Source organism: Bufo bufo, chromosome 1 (genome assembly GCF_905171765.1).
Source record: "Bufo bufo chromosome 1, aBufBuf1.1, whole genome shotgun sequence".
NCBI lineage: Eukaryota > Metazoa > Chordata > Amphibia > Anura > Bufonidae > Bufo > Bufo bufo.
The window spans coordinates 368,704,363-368,722,710 of record NC_053389.1 but is presented as its reverse complement, the minus strand read 5'-3'; the positions used below and the strand labels follow the sequence as shown (position 1 = coordinate 368,722,710).

Here is an 18,348-nt window from a genome sequence, read left to right as displayed (position 1 = left end):
TGTGTAAAAAAAAACCGATTTGATCCATATGCAAATTAACCTGAGATGAGTCAGAGCTTGAAAATATGACTCTTCTCTGGTCACACAAGTAAGATATGACTCTTTTATGTTAATTTGCATAAAAGGCGGGAAGTACAAAAATGCATAATACTTATTGAATTTGTCTGTAAATGAAATTAAAAGTGTAATTTATATGTTTAGGGTAACACAATGAACATTTAGAAACTCTCAGTGAGGGTAGCCTAGTAGAGGTGACAGGTTCCCTTTAAGGGGTTTAATATACCTGCTTCCACCAAAAATTTATTGAGGCCTGCGATACACCTGCTTCCACAAAATACTGATTAAGGGATTTGATATACCTGCTTCCACAAAATACTGATTAAGGGATTTGATATACCTGCTTCCACAAAATACTGATTAAGGGGATTGATATACCGGCTTCCACAAAATACTGATTTAAGGGGATTGATATACTTGCTTTTACTAAATATTGATTGAGGCCTGCGATATACCTGCTTCCACAAATACTGCTCTTCTATAGGGACTTTGGCACAGGGTCATTTAGAAAATGAAAGGCAGAGAAAGAGGCAGGCCGTTCCGCAGGGGTTGTAGGAGTCGGGCAGGTGCACCAGGCCGGAGCCTAAGTGGGAAGTTGGACAAGTTGCGTGCGATTACGTCAAAGGACGCACCAGAGTTAGTTAAGTGGCTCACTCAGCCTTCCGCTTCTACATCCTCTGTATCAGCACCCTCCTCACTCTCTGCTGTGTGCACCCCCAAAGACACCACCAGCACCACCATATCCGCTCCACTCAAGTCAGTGGAATTATTTCCCCATCCATTCCCAGACCTTACCGATGCAGAGCCATTCTTGGCATCACATGAGGAAGAGGAGGTAGCAACGGCCGCCACCCAGCAGTCTGACGACAGTACCCAGATCAGCCCAAGGAGGGTGGTCCCCGCTGTTGCTGGCTACTCCAAGATCTCTAATGTCAGTAGTGGTGAAGGTGATGGTGATGATGATGATGATGATGATGATGATGATGACGATGATGACAATGATGATGATGTGTCGATGGATGCCACGTGGGTGCCCACAAGAAAGGAAGAGGAGGGGAGTTCAGAGGGAGAGATGGAACAGCAGATAGGGAGGAGGAGGAGGAGAAGCAGGCAAAACTCACAGTGCACAGGAGGCAAAAAGCAGACTGCAAATGTATCAGGAGCGAGCCATCCACAATGCAGGGTCACATCTTGTGCTCCCAGGATGCCGGCAAATGGTGTGGGCTTTTGTTAACGTGTCAGCTGCTGACAATAGTGTTGCCATCTGCAGCTTTTGCTGTCAATGCATACGTCGCGGTAAGCCCAACACTCACCTAGGGATGAGAGCCTTAAGAAGGCACCTAGCCTTCCATCACCGAGCCTACTGGGAGCAATGCCGTTAGAACCCACAAAGCCATATTCCCGGCGCTCCACGTCCAGCCTCTTCTTCTCCTCTCTCCTCCCATTTGTCCTCCACTCCACCTTCCACTGTGCCGTCGCCGCATTCATCTGGCAAAAGGCAGGCTTCCATGGTCCAAATATTCGAGTGTAAAAAGTTGATGACGCCTGATAACCTTCATGCCCAACGTCTGACCGCTGGCTTGTCGGAACTGCTAGCCCGACGACTACTGCCATACAAACTGAAGGATTCAGAGGCCTTTAGAAAATTTGTGGCCATTGGCACACCGCAATGGAAAGTCCCCGGAAGGAAATATTTCTCCCAGAAGGGCATCCCAGAGCTATAGAGCCATGTTCAGCGTCAAGTAAATATATATCTGTCACACAGTGTCGTGCCAAGATAAATCTGACCACAGACATGTGGTCTAGCAAACACGGACAGGGAAGGTACATCACTTTTACTGCCCACTGGCTGAACCTTCTGACGACCGTCAAGCATGTAACCAGTGGCACCTGTGTGGATTTGGTGTTACTGCCACAAATTGCATGCAGGCCTGCCTCTAAATACTCCTACTCCATTCTCCGTCTCCTCCTTGCCTGAATCCTCCTTTTCCACTGCTACTGCCTCTTCCGCTGCATTCCCCAAGCTCCCCACAACCTATTCAATGTGCCAGGTAAGACGTTACCATGCTGTGCTGCGGCTGTTGTGCCTGGAAGCCAAGAGCCACACCGGTCCTGCACTGCTTTCAGCTCTGCGCTCATAGGCCGACCACTGGCTAACCCCCTCAATTTCACAGTTGGTAAAGTGGTGTGCGACAACGGTGCCAATCTGCTAAGCAAGCTAAAACAGGGTAAAATGACACATGTGACGTGCATGGCACACTTCCTGAACCTATTTCTAGAAAAGGAATAAGCGAGCACTCACACTATGGCGTCAAATGAGATTTATTTATTTATGAAACAATAGTGAATGTAGATAAAGTATTAAAAAATATACAGGGTGGGCCATTTATATGTATACACCTTAATAAAATGGGAATGGTTGGTGATATTAACTTCCTGTTTGTGGCACATTAGTACAGTCATGTGAAAAAATTAGGACACCCTTTGAAAGCATGTGGTTTTTTGTAACATTTTTAATAAATGGTTATTTCATCTCCGTTTCAACAATACAGAGAGATTAAAGTAATCCGACTAAACAAAGAAAACTGAAGAAAAGTCTTTTCAAGATCTTCTGTAAATGTCATTCTACAAAAATGCCTATTCTAACTGAGGAAAAAGATAGGACACCCTTGCCCCTAATAGCGAGTGTTACCTCCTTTGGCTGAAATAACTGCAGTGAGACGGTTCTTGTAGCCATCTACCAGTCTTCGACATCGGTCTGAGGAAATTTTACCCCACTCCTCAATGCAGAACTTTTTCAGCTGTGAGATGTTTGAGGGGTTTCTTGCACGTACAGCCCTTTTCAAGTCACCCCACAGCATCTCAATGGGATTCAAATCTGGACTTTGACTTGGCCATTCCAGGACTCTCCATTTCTTCTTTTTCAGCCAATCTTTGGTTGATTTACTAGTATGTTTTGGGTCATTGTCATGTTGCATGGTCCAGTTCCGCTTCAGCTTTAATTTTCTAACTGATGGTCTCACATGTTCTTCAAGCACCTTCTGATACACAGTAGAATTCATCGTGGATTCTATGATGGTGAGCTGACCAGGTCCTGCTGTAGCAAAGCAGCCCCAAACCATGACACTTCCACCTCCATGCTTCACAGTTGGTATGAGGTTCTTTTCTTGGAATGCTGTGTTTGGTTTACGCCAAACATGTCCTCTGCTGTTGTGTCCAAATAATTCAATTTTGGACTCATCTGTCCAAAGAACATTATTCCAGAAGTCCTGGTCTTTGTCAACTTTATCGCTGGCAAATGTCAGTCTGGCCTCGATGTTTCTCTTGGAAAGCAAAGGTTTCCTCCTTGCACACCTCCCATGCAAGTTAAACTTGTACAGTCTCTTTCTGATTGTAGAGGCATGTACTTCTACATCAACAGTAGCCAGAGCCTGCTGTAGTTCTCGAGATGACACTTTAGGGTTTTTGGATACCTCTTTTAGCATCTTGCGGTCTGCTCTTGGGGTGAACTTGCTGGGGCGACCAGTCCTGGGCATGTTGGCAGTTGTTTTGAAAGCCCTCCACTTGTAGACTATCTTCCGGACAGTGGAATGGCTGATTTCAAAATCTTTTGAGATCTTTTTAAATCCCTTCCCAGACTCATAGGCTGCTACAATCTTTTTTCTGAAGTCCTCTGACAGCTCTTTTGCTCTCACCATGGTGCTCACTCTCACTTCAACAGTCAGGAGCACACCAAACTAAATGTCTGAGGTTTAAATAGGGCAAGCCTCATTCAACATGCAGAGTAACGATCTACTAATTATGTGCACCTGGTGTGATATACCTGTGTGAGATCTGAGCCAATTTAAGAGGGAATACATGTGAGGGTGTCCTATCTTTTTCCTCAGTTAGAATAGGCATTTTTGTAGAATGACATTTACAGAAGATCTTGAAAAGACTTTTCTTCAGTTTTCTTTGTTTAGTTGGATTACTTTAATCTCTCTGTATTGTTGAAACGGAGATGAAATAACCATTTATTAAAAATGTTACAAAAAACCACATGCTTTCAAAGGGTGTCCTAATTTTTTCACATGACTGTATATGTGAGGGGGGAAACTTTTCAAGATGGGTGGTGACCATGGCGGCCATTTTGAAGTTGGCCATTTTGAATCCAAATTTTATTTTTTCAAATAAGGAAGAGGGTCATGTGACACATCAAACTTATTGGGAATTCCACACGAAAAACAATGGTGTGCTTGGTTTTAATGTAACTTTATTCTTTCATGAGTTATTTACAAGTTTCTGACCACTTATAAAATGTGTTCAATGTGCTGCCCATTGTGTTGGATTGTCAATGCAACCCTCTTCTCCCACTCTTCACACACTGATAGCAACACCGCAGGAGAAATGCTAGCGCAGGCTTCCAGTATCCGTAGTTTCAGGTGCTGCACATCTCGTATCTTCACAGCATAGACAATTGCCTTCATATGACCTCAAAGATAAAAGTCTAAGGGGGTCAGATCGGGAGACCTTGGGGGCCATTCAACTGGCCCACGACGACCAATCCACTTTCCAGGAAACTGTTCATCTAGGAATGCTCGGACCTGACACCCATAATGTGGTGGTGCACCATCTTGCTGGAAAAACTCAGGGAACGTGCTAGCTTCAGTGCATAAAGAGGGAAACACATCATCATGTAGCAATTTCGCATATCCAGTGGCCTTGAGGTTTCCATTGATGAAGAATGGCCCCACTATCTTTGTACCCCATATACCACACCATACCATCAATATTTTTGTTCCAACAGTCTTGGAGGGATCTATCCAATATGGGTTAGTGTCAGACCAATAGCGGTGGTTTTGTTTGTTAACTTCACCATTCACATAAAAGTTTGCCTTATCACTGAACAAAATCTTCTGCGTAAACTGAGGGTTCTGTTCCAATTTTTGTTTTGCCCATTCTGCAAATTCAGTGCACAGATCTGGGTCATCCTCGTTGAGATGCTGCAGTAGCTGGAGTTTGTAAGGGTGCCATTTGTGAGTAGCTAATATCCGCCGAAGGGATGTTCGACTAATGCCACTCTCCAGTGACATGCGGCGAGTGCTACGCTGTGGACTCTTGCTGAATGAAGCTAGGACAGCCACTGATGTTTCTTCATTAGAGACAGATTTCATGCGTCCACATTTTGGCAAATCCAACACTGAACCAGTTTCAAGAAAATTAGCAAGCAGTTTGCTAACTGTAGCATGGGAGATGGGTGGTCTCGTAGGGTGTCTTGCATTGAAATCTGCTGCAATGGCCCGGTTACTGCGTTCACCAGACATCAACACAATTTCTATACAGAGGATGTACCACCAACACCACCACCTCCGTCACCAAGCATCTCAACCATGTCACACGGCAGCGTTCAGCTCTCCATCTCACAAACATTTGAGAGAAAGCGTAAATTCCCACCTAGCCACCCTCGATACCTGGCCCTGAATGCCAGCATTTCTAAACTACTGGCCTATGAAATTCTGTCCTTCAGGCTGGTGGACACAGACAGCTTCAAACAGCTCATGTCGCTTGCTTTCCCACAGTATGTTGTTCCCAGCCGCCACTACTTCTCCAAGAGAGCCGTGCCTTCCCTGCACAACCAAGTATCCGATAAAATCAAGTGTGCACTGTGCAACGCCATCTGTGGCAAGGTCCACCTAACCACAGATACGTGGACCAGTAAGCACGGCCAGGGACGCTATATCTCCCTAACTGCACACTGGGTAAATGTAGTGGCGGCTGGGCCCCAGGCGGAGAGCTGTTTGGCGCACGTCCTTCCGCCGCCAAGGATCGCAGGGCAACATTCTTTGCCTCCTGTTGCCTCCTCCTCCTACTCGGCTTCCTCCTCCACTTCTTCCACCTGCTCATCCAGTCAGCCACACACCTTCACCACCAACTTCAGCACAGCCCGGGGTAAACGTCAGCAGGCCATTCTGAAACTCATATGTTTGGGGGACAGGCCCCACACTGCACAGGAGTTGTGGCGGGGTATTGAACAACAGACCGACGAGTGGTTGCTGCCAGTGAGCCTCAAGCCCGGCCTAGTGGTGTGCGATAATGGGCGAAATCTCGTTGCAGCTCTGGGACTAGCCGGTTTGACGCACATCCCTTGCCTGGCGCATGTGCTGAATTTGGTGGTGCAGAAGTTCATTCACAACTACCCCGACATGTCAGAGCTGCTGCATAAAGTGCGGGCCGTCTGTGCGCGCTTCCGGCGTTCACATCCTGCCGCTGCTCGCCTTTCTGCGCTACAGCGTAACTTCGGCCTTCCCGCTCACCGCCTCATATGCGACGTGCCCACCAGGTGGAACTCCACCTTGCACATGCTGGACAGACTGTGCGAGCAGCAGCAGGCCATAGTGGAGTTTCAGCTGCAGCACGCACGGGTCAGTCGCACTGCGGAACAGCACCACTTCACCACCAATGACTGGGCCTCCATGCGAGACCTGTGTGCCCTGTTGCGCTGTTTCGAGTACTCCACCAACATGGCCAGTGGCGATGACGCCGTTATCAGCGTTACAATACCACTTCTATGTCTCCTTGAGAAAACACTTAGGGCGATGATGGAAGAGGAGGTGGCCCAGGAGGAGGAAGAGGAGGAGGAAGAGGGGTCATTTTTAGCACTTTCAGGCCAGTCTCTTCGAAGAGACTCAGAGGGAGGTTTTTTGCAACAGCAGAGGCCAGGTACAAATGTGGCCAGACAGGGCCCACTACTGGAGGACGAGGAGGACGAGGATGAGGAGGAGGTGGAGGAGGATGAGGATGAAGCATGTTCACAGCGGGGTGGCACCCAACGCAGCTCGGGCCCATCACTGGCTGAAGGGAAACGCAGGACGATGACGATACGCCTCCCACAGAGGACAGCTTGTCCTTACCTCTGGGCAGCCTGGCACACATGAGCGACTACATGCTGCAGTGCCTGCGCAACGACAGCAGAGTTGCCCACATTTTAACATGTGCGGACTACTGGGTTGCCACCCTGCTGGATCCCCGGTACAAAGACAATGATTAATTGAATAAGACATTTTATATTAGTATACCGGAGCGGCGGGGCTATAGTACACTGACTGCACCGCCCCGCCGCTATTGCCGGCCCCCAGCTCCTCCTCCTAGTCCCTCCCCGAGTCCCCGCTCGCTCGTACATCGCAGCTTGCGATGTAAAACTGCCAGCATTCGCCCCATAAGACGCAGGGGCATTTTTCCCCCATTTTGGGGGGAGATAAATTGCGTCTTATGGGGCGAAAAATACGGTATTCATCTAGGGGTGCAATGAGAATTTTTAGCTTTGTTATGGGTTTTATTAGAATGCCAATGGAAATGTGGAGAAACGGGAAATTAGAATTTTTACCAGCATACAGTTTCAAGGGGGTGTTTTATAAAATGATCAAAGGGGGTTTAGTTAAAAGTCAACAGAGGTGTGGTAGATTCTAAAACAATATTTTATGCAAAGACCCGGCTTTGAGGGGCACGTCTCACAATGATGAATTGTGTCTTTTCTGATTCCATTTCTGGAGAATACCCGACACCTTTTTTGTGGCCATCTCCGTGTCTCTGTGGGGGGAACTACCCCAGGGAAATGCTGTCCTCATATTATTCTGCTCTCACTTCCTGTGGCCCTGCTCCCTTCCTGTTCCCCAAATAAAAAGTTCTTTATTACTTTTTCTTGAAAGTGCAGGAATTTTCCTCTGTTTCCTGCACTTCTGTATACAAACCGGATTCCAAAAAAGTTGGGACACTATACAAATCGTGAATAAAAGCTGAATGCAATGATGTGGAGGTGCCAACGTCTAATATTTTATTCAGAATAGAACATAAATCACGGAACAAAAGTTTAAACTGAGAAAATGTACCATTTTAAGGGAAAAATATGTTGAATCTGAATTTCATGGTGTCAACAAATCCCCAAAAAATTGGGACAAGGCCATTTTCACCACTGTGTGGCATCTCCCCTTCTTCTTACAACACTCAACAGACGTCTGGGGACTGAGGAGACCAGTTTCTCAAGTTTAGAAATAGGAATGCTCTCCCATTCTTGTCTAATACAGGCCTCTAACCAGGGCCGTCTTTAATGTTGATTGGACCCTGGGCAAGAATTTACATGGGCCCCCTGGATCCCGCCCCCCCCCCCCACTTTGCTGTACTTGCTATACAGCAGTACTTACCTGTCACATCCAGGGCCTCCAGGTGACGTCTCCTCTCTGTCATCATCTTCTCTGTAGATCTTCTCTCTCATCATCTTCTCCACTCGGTCTGGACAACTTCTCTCAGCCGCCTCGTCTCTGCAGAGTGTGACACACAGACATCTTAGCTTCCTCACATTCTATCATCCCCCAACTGGAGTCCCCACAGTGTTATCCTGCTGCTTGCTGTGCCCCCACCCCCCCAGGGGTGTAGCTATAGGGGGTGCAGAGGTAGCAGCCGCTACCGGGCCCAGGAGCATGAAGGGGCCCAAAGACACTTGTGCCGCATAAGAAGACACACAAAGCACTGAGGGAAGGGGGCCCAAGCTGAACTCTTGCACCGGAGCCCATGATCCTTTAGTTACGCCCCTGCCCCCCCCTCCCAATACCCCCAAATACTATCCTGAAGAAATATTACTGCCCCCATAGTAATAGTGCTCCTCATAGTCCCACCAATAGTAATTCCCTTCTAGAGTGTCCTCATTAGTAACACTGCCCCAACCGTGATAATGCTCCTCAACAATGCCCCCATTATTACAAGAGCCCTCCCATATTAATAATACCCTCACAGAGCCCCCAGTAGAAATAAGGCCCCCTATTGTTCCCCCAGTGGTAATAAAGCTCCCTACAGACCCCTCAGTAGTAATAAGGCCCCCATAGTGCGCTTAGTAGAAATAAGGCGGATCTATAAGACCCTCCTATAGAGCCCCCAGTAGTAATAAGACCGCCTATAATATCCCCTGGATCTGCAGTGCCCTCTGCAGTTATAATCCTCCCTCCACCATACAGTCCCATGTAAATAACATCACCTCCTCCCCAGCCGCCTACAACGCACAGTCCCATGTAAGCATCACCCCCTAAGGCTACTTTCACACTTGCGTTCGTGCGGATCTGTCCTGTACTTGTACAGGACGGATCCGCACCGATAATACAAACGAATGCATCCGTTCAGGACCGATTTGTTTGTATTAGATTTGAATTTCTAAGTCCCAATACGGATCCGTCCTGACTTACATTGAAAGTCAATGGGGGACGAATCCGTTTACAATTGCACCATTTTGTGTCAATGCAAAGGGATCCGTCCCCATTTACTTACATTGTAAGTCAGGACGGATCCGTTTGGCTCCGCAAGGCCATGCGGACACAAAAACGCTGCTTGCAGCATTTTGGGGTCCGCCTCCAAAAAGGAACGGGGGGCTGTACGGAGCCGAACTAATGCATTCAGAATGGATCTGCATCCATTCAGAATGCATTGGGGTTAAACTGATCCATTTGGGGCTGCTTGTGAGAGCCTTGAAACGGATCTCACAAGCGGATCCCCAAACCCAAGTGTGAACATAGCCTAAACATTAAGTACCATGTACATAAACATCATTCCCCCCACCATCCACATTCAACATACAGTCCCATGTAAATAACATCACTCCCTCCCCCAGCCACCTCAAGCACACAGTTCCATGTCAATAACATCCCTCCCTTCAGCCCTAACATACATCCCAGTTAAATAACTACAACTCCCAGCATTGCTCTGCCTCTCCCTGTCCCTTCACTTACCTCTCCAGTCCTCATGTACAGACATCAGCATTAGGCTCCTTCCCCTCTTCACTCCGGTCCAATCCTGCACTGGTCACATGATGGTAACATCATCCAGGTCATCCTATCACAGCCTGTTTTGCTGATCACATGACCTGTGATGTCACCACAGGTCCTTCACCTCTACACCCAGTGTATTAGATTCAATTGTATTGCCGTTCTGTGTACGGCAATACAGTTGTATCTAGCAGGCAGGCAGGAGTACATTCGGGGCCTGGGACAAAACATCAGGGGCCCAGGCCCCGAATGTTTTAATCTAGTGATGCAGTCACTAGTGAATGGGAGTCAGGAAACGGAGCTCCCTTGGGCCCCCAGGAGCAACTGGGCCCGGGGCAGCTGCCCCTTTTGCCCTGCGGCAAAGACGGCCCTGCCTCTAACTGTTCAATCGTCTTGGGCCTTCTTTGTTGCACCTTCCTCTTTATGATGCGCCAAATGTTCTCTATAGGTGAAAGATCTGGACTGCAGACTAGCTTCTTATCAGGTGGAACCTACTCTAACACGGAGGGTCCAGCTCCATTTTTACTCTGATTAAAAACACCAAGGGGTGGGGGATGGGCGGTGAGTGCTAAGTTCCAAAGAGGATGCCACAGTACTGCCCCCAGTCCCACCTCAGACGCATCCGTCTGTAGGACAAACCCTTTCTTAAAGGGAACCTGTCACCTGGGTTTTGGGTATAGAGCTGAGGCCATGGGTTGCTAGATCACAGCTAGCACATCCACAATACCCAGTTCCCATAGCTCTGTGTGCTTTTATTGTGCAAAAAAAACCTATTTTATACATATGCAAATTAACCTGAGATGAGTCCTGTACATGAGATGAGTCAGGGACAGGACTCATCTCAGGTTAATTTGCATATGTATCAAATCTTTTTTTTTTTCCACAATAAAAGCACACAGAGCTATGGGGACTGGGTATTGCGGATGTACTAGCGGCCATCTAGCAACCCATGTCCTCAGCTCTTAACTAAATGTCAGTATGCATCCCAATACACCAAGAATAATCAATGCAAATATGTATCACTCAAAGAAAATTTACATTTATTATTCTGCACATTTAGATTTTTTATATGACATTAAATTAACAAACTCTGAAAGAGCTCCCGTATGAAAACAATTAAAATATCACACTAGTAGGAAATTCTGCATCTTGATTTTGCCTATTGAGCAATTCTAGTTTTGTGATTAATACACTGCCAGCAGCAAGCAATAGATGGAAGTATAACAAAATTAAAATACATAGCATTGTGAGAATTGTGACAAGGTGGAAAATATGCCTGTAGAGTAGAATAACCTATAAAATAATACTAAATCAAAGGATACCCTCAAGGTTTTATTTGTTCATTTGAAAATGGAAATTAAGTCTTAGTGCTGCTTTAGTTAAAATGGAAAAATGACCTTAAAGTCCAACAATTAAAGACTGTATTATGTGCCACAGGAAATAATAAATGTGAAGAATGTTTAAATTGTAAACAATGTTCTTCCTGATAAATTATTTTCCCATTTTCATCTACTACCCATGACGTCTTTTGTTTAGTGTTTGAGCTACAGTCACCAAGCAGTGCTTACATAGTACATTCTACAGTTAAATTTGTCACATAGACAGAACTAAATAAAATTAATATATGGCAAAGTCTGTGAGGTCCTCACCTTAGCATTGGACACTGGAAACCGCAATATTGAATATATGCGTACACAGATTTGGGGCTCTGACTGCAATAGCAATACTTAGAAATATCCCCTGTACATTTAACAAACTTTGCATATATTATTAATACAAGTGAATATAAGAAGGTTTGTATTATATTGTACTACAAAAAATGAATATTTCTCCAATTATTATTCACTTCTATTCCCCATGCATCCTGAAATTATCACTCCCCCATAATTCACTGCTGAAATCCATTTTAATAAATGAGACAGACTATGAACTCATTGAGGAATCAGGTTACATGCTGTCCATAAAAGTATATGGAGAAGAGAAGAGAAGAGGAAGAGTCAGCTGCTGGGGAAGACAGTTGCACAGAGATTCTCCTGCTGCTTCTAGTAAGTTTTCTAATTTATCCCAATGCCCGATTCACAGCTACACTGCTCAGTACTGCTATATAATGGCCTCCAAGTAGTCACAGCTTGTATGGGTGTGCTATGGAGAGATAGGAGAGCAAAATCACCTTTTCTCTATGCAAGTAGTGTATAGAAGACATCATAGCAGCAATGTTCCTCTACACACAGTAGCTCTAGGGAAACTGACAGAAGGGGAACCCATGAAAAAAGTCATATAAAATTTATATAATGATCAAATATTGTGTTATTCTTCATGAACATACAGGAAAGCTTATTCTGGAAAGTCACTAGAATGTCAGACATGCTTTAACTAAATAAAATTAGTCCACACAGAATTTTTTTTTACGACATCCACCACCTTATCATATTATTGGCTATAAGGAGTACTAAAAGTCAAAGAACTGTAATTATTTTGCTTTTTACACATTTTGTTCTTATACACATGTTCCTGTCTGGTTTTGGATGGCAATGTTGAAAGTTCTACTAAATATATTTCTCGCTATAACCACGTGCAAACAATCTATTTCTAATGATGGATGCCTCTCTGAGAAAAATGTCCTCCTTACTACAACTGTGTCTTGCCCCAATAAACTCACCCACCGGCAAATTCCTCACTACATGCCTAGGATGACAGCTAGTGGCATGTTGCAAGGAATTGCCAGTGATTGGCTTCTTATATAGGGAACATGATATCTTGCCCAAGACACTATCCCCCGTTAGGCGCACAACCAAAAAAGGAATCAATGTGTCATGACTAGGGTTGAGCGAACCCAAACTGTAGAGTTTGGGTTCGGACCGAAGTTTAGGATTTTTGGACCCCGGACCCGAACATTTCAGTAAAAGTTCGGGTTTGGTGTTCGGCGCTTTCTTGGCACTTTTTGAAAGGCTGCAGAGCAGGCAATCAACAAGCGGTTAACTGTCTGACCTTGGAAGCCATCACAGCCATGCCTACTAATGGCATGGCTGTGATTGGCCAGAGCAGCATGTGACCCAGGCTCTATATAAGCTTGAGTCACATAGCGCTGCACGTCACTCTGCTGTTACAAGTGTAGGAAGAGGATGCTGCTGAACTTGTGATTTCAGGGAGAGAATAGGAGAGAATCTAACTCAGCGATCTACAGACAAATAGTTGTGTGGGTGCAGAGCACAATCGGTTTACCCTGCCCTGAGCCCAGTGACCAAAAAAATATAACTTTTATAATTCTGTTAGTTAGGTGGGCGGCAGCAGCGGCCATTTTATGCAAGCTCCGTGCACCAGCACTGCATCTGAGCTTTTGGGACATTGCAAATTTTTTGGGCAATCTGCAACATCTGGATTAGTCAGTGTGCAATTTAAGGTAGAAATACACCCATTTTCTGAAGTTTTAAAAACACACTTTTTTGCCAAAAAACTGTATTTTCCTGATCTGCAAGTGTTAAATTCAAGTTTAATATATACAGCTTTCATATTCTGTTACAAAAAAAACTATTTTTTTTTGGCAATCTACAACATCTGGATTAGTCAGTGTTCAATTTAAGCTAGAAATACACCCATCATTTTCTGTGGTTTTAAAAACACACTTTTTGGACAAAAAACACTATTTTCAGGCCTTGCAGCATCAGCACGTGTGAAATTACAGGCTTATATACTGCTGTCAAGTTCAGTTGTTAAACAAACACTCGATTGGGCAAAAAAAATTTAGTTGGCAGCCTTTGATGCAGATGTAATTGTGAGATACACCCAGGGGCGTAACTATAGGGGAAGCAGGGGAAGCGGCTGCATTGGGGCCCTGACCCAGAAGGGGCCCATCCAGGAGGATGACTACAGGATTTTGTCAGGGCTCCCTCAACAGTATTACACAATAAAATTAAATACAGTGATAGTATAGACAGTGTAGAAAATAGATAAAACAGCTGTCGGCCCTGGTCTGAGAGAGCGATCTTTACTAGAAACAGGAATGAGGGCGGCATGAAAGAAAGGGGTTGCGAAAAAATTACTGGGGGAGGAGGGCCCCATTAAAAAATTTGCTGTGGGGCCCAGTCATTTCTAGCTACTCCACTGGATACACCCTTAATACATTTGGGTTAGATTCAGAGATTTGAAATACCGCCATTTGGTGCACCAATATTGAATTCAGGCCTACACTGGTTCAGGCCGTGTGAGATAAACCCTCTACATACAGGGGTTTAATTCAGGCATTTGAAATACAGCCATTTTGGGCAAAGAAATCTTTAATTCAGGCCTACACTGATTCAGGCCATGTGAGATACACCCTCTACATACAGGAGTTTGATTCAGGCATTTGAAATACAGCCATTTGGTGCACCAATATTGAACTCAGGCCTACACTGGTTCAGGCCGTGTGAGATAAACCCTCTACATACAGGGGTTTAATTCAGGCATTTGAAATACAGCCATTTGAAATACAGCCATTTTGGGCAAAGAAATATTTAATTCAGGCCTACACTGGTTCAGACCGTGTGAGATACACCCTCTACATACAGGGGTTTGATTCAGGCATTTTGAAATACCGCCATTTGGTGCACCAATATTGAATTCAGGCCTACACTGGTTCAGGCCGTGTGAGATACACCCTCTACATACAGGGGTTTGATTCAGGCATTTGAAATACAGCCATTTTGGGCAAAGAAATCTTTAATTCAGGCCTACACTGATCCAGACCGTGTGAGATACACCCTCTACATACAGGGGTTTGATTCAGGTATTTGAAATACAGCCACTTTGGGCAAATAAATCTTTAATTCAGGCCTACACTGATTCAAGCCGTGTGAGATACACCCTCTACATACAGGGGTTTGATTCAGGCATTTGAAATACCACCATTTGGCGCACCAATATTGAATTCAGGCCTACACTGGTTCAGACCGTGTGAGATACACCCTCTACATACAGGGGTTTGATTCAGGCATTTGAAATACAGCCATTTGAAATACAGCCATTTTGGGCAAAGAAATATTTAATTCAGGCATACACTGGTTCAGGCCATGTGAGATACACCCTCTACATACAGGGGTTTGATTCAGGCATTTGAAATACAGCCATTTGAAATACAGCCATTTGAAATACAGCCATTTTGGGCAAAGAAATATTTAATTCAGGCATACACTGGTTCAGACCGTGTGAGATACACCCTCTACATACAGGGGTTTGATTCAGGCATTTAAAATACCGCCATTTGGTGCACCAATATTGAATTCAGGCCTACACTGGTTCAGGCCGTGTGAGATACACCCTCTACATACAGGGGTTTGATTCAGGCATTTGAAATACAGCCATTTGAAATACAGCCATTTTGGGCAAAGAAATCTTTAATTCAGGCCTACACCGATTCAGGCCGTGTGAGATGCGCCCTCTACATACAGGGGTTTGATTCAGGCATTTGAAATACAGCCATTTGAAATACAGCCATTTTGGGCAAAGAAATCTTTAATTCAGGCCGTGTGAGATAAACCTTCTACATACAGGGGTTTGATTCAGGTATTTGAAATACAGCCATTTTGGGCAAATAAATCTTTAATTCAGGCCTAGTCTGGTTCAGGCCATGTGAGATACACCCTTTACATACTGTCTATTCTACTATTAATTAAATACCCATTTAGGGCAAGATCCTAAATTCGAAAAATATGAGGAGAGCGTCAAATAAGGGACGTGACCCAGGTCGTGGTGCTGCTGGTGAAGCTCCTGTTGCAGGGAGAGGACGTGGTCGATCTGTGAAACCCCTTCCTCAGGTGCGAGTAGGCGACAAAACATGCAGCGGTATTTGTTCGGGCCTAATGCTGCTCTACGAATGGTGAGGCCTGAACAAGTACAGGCGATAGTAGATTGGGTTGCTGATAGTGGATCCAGTTCCTTCACATTGTCTCCCACCCAGTCTCCTGCTGAAAGACCACAGTTGGCACAGTCTTTCACCTCACCCCCTTGCAAATCAGCCAAGCAGTCTGAGCCCCAAGTCATGCAGCAGTCTCTTCTGCTATTTGATGACTCTGTTAGCAGGGTTTCCCAGGGCCATCCACCTAGCCCTACCCCAGAAGAGGAAGAGATTGAGTGCACCGATGCCCAACCACTTATCTTTCAAGATGAGTACATGGGAAGACCATCGCAGCACGTCTCGGATGATGACAAAACACAGGTGCCAACTGCTGGGGCTTTCGAAAGTGTGCAGACCGACAAGGAAGGCAGGGGTGAAGACTGGGTGGAAGATGTGGAGGACAATGAGGTCCTCGACCCCACATGGAATCAAGGCCATGCGAGTGACCTATGTAGTTCGGAGGAAGAGGCGGTGGTCGCACAGAGCCACCAGCACAGCAGAAGAGGGAGCAGGGTACAAAAGCGGAGCGGCCGTCCTCTAGACAGTACGCCTGCTACTGCCCACCGCAGCAAGGGACACAACAAAGCCAGCTCCAAGGAGTTCCCTGGCGTGTCAGTTCTTCAGACAATGTGCTGATGACAAGACACGAGTGGTTTGCACGCTGTGCAATCAGAGCCTGAAGCGAGGCATAAATGTTCTCAACCTGAGCACAACCTGCATGACCAGGCATTTAAGTGCAAAGCACGAGCTGCAGTGGAGTATACACCTCAAAAACCAAGAAAGGTCTCTTGCTCCTCCTGCTTCCTCTTTTGCTGCAGTCTCGGCCTCTTCATCCACCTCTGGAGTGACAGTGCCACCTGCAACCCGCAAACAGAGAATCTGCCAGCAACACCAACACCTGGGTCACCAAGCATCTCCACAATGTCCCACGGAAGCGTTCAGCTCTCCATCTCCCAAACGCTGGAGAGGAAGAGGAAGTACCCCCCATACCCACCCGCGATCCCTAGCCCTGAATGCCAGCATTTCTAAATTACTGGCCTTTGAAATGCTGTCATTCCGTCTGGTGGAGACGGATAGTTTTAAAGGCTTTATGGCGGTGGCTGTCCCACAGTACGTCGTGCCCAGCCACCACTACTTTTCAAGGCGAGCCATCCCTTCCCCGCACAACCAAGTAGGGAACAAAATTAGGTGTGCACTGCGCAACGCCATCTGTGGCAAGGTGCACCTGACTACGGATACATGAACCAGTAAGCACGGTCAGGGCCATTATATCTCCATAACAGCACACTGGGTAAATGCAGTGGCGGCTGGGCCTGAGGCGGATAGCAGTTTGGCGCATGTCCTTCCACCACCGAGGATTGCAGGGAGCTTCAGTTTGCCTCATGTTGCTTCCTCCTCCTACTCTGCTTCCTCATCCTCTACCAGCTCCTCATCCGGTCAGTGTAACACCTTCACCGCCAACTTCAGCACAGCCAGGGGTAAACGACAGCAGGCAGTTTTAACCCCTTAAGGACCGGGCTCATTTTCACCTTAAGGACCAGGCCATTTTTTGCAAATCTGACCAGTGTCACTTTAAGTGCTCATAACTTTAAAACGCTTTGACTTATCCAGGCCATTCTGAGATTGTTTTTTCGTCACATATTGTACTTCATGACACTGGTAAAATGAAGTCAAAAAAATTATTTTTTTTGCACAAAAAAATACCTAATTTACCAAAAATTTGAAAAAAATTAGCAAATTTCAAAGTTTCAGTTTCTCTACTTCTGTAATACATAGTAATACCCCAAAAAATTGTGATGACTTTACATTCCCCGTATGTCTACTTCATGTTTGAATTGTTTTGGGAATGATATTTTATTTTTTGGGGATGTTATAAGGCTTAGAAGTTTAGAAGCAAATCTTGAAATTTTTCAGAAATTTACAAAAACTCAATTTTTAGCGACCAGTTCAGGTCTGAAGTCACTTTGCGAGGCTTACATAATAGAAACCACCCAAAAATGACCCCATCTAAGAAACTACACCCCTCAAGGTATTCAAAACTGATTTTGCATACATTGTTAACCCTTTAGGTGTTGCACAAGAGTTATTGGCAAATGGGGAGGAAATTTGAGAATTTCATATTTTTGTCAAATTTTTCATTTTAACCCATTTTTTCCACTAACAAAGCAAGGGTTAACAGCCAAACAAGATTGTATCTTTATTGCCCTGACTCTGCCTTTACAGAAACACCCCATATGTGGCCGTAAACTACTGTACGGGCACACAGTAGGGCGTAGAGTGAAAGGTGCGCGGTTTGGTTTTTGGAAGCCAGATTTTGCTGGACTGGTTTTTTGACACCATGTCCCATTTGAAGCCCCCCTGATGCACCCCTAGATTAGAAATTCCATAAAAGTGACCCCATCTAAGAAACTACACCCCTCAAGCTATTCAAAACTGATTTTACAAACTTTGTTAACCCTTAAGGTGTTGCACAAGATTTAATGGAAAATAGAGACACAATTTCAAAATTTCACATTTTTGGCAGATTTTCCATTTTAATATTTTTTTTCCAGTTACAAAGCAAGGGTTAACAGCCAAACAAAACTCAATATTTATGGCCCTTATTCTGTAGTTTACAGAAACACCCCATATGTG

At 45.3% G+C, this 18,348-nt stretch overlaps 1 protein-coding gene across 1 annotated transcript in view; it reads right to left on the bottom strand.

The window, feature by feature from the left end:
• TENM2 (teneurin transmembrane protein 2) overlaps nucleotides 1-18,348 on the bottom strand; it is a 3,383,593-nt gene that overhangs the window by 2,806,215 nt on the left and 559,030 nt on the right. The window lies entirely within an intron of this gene.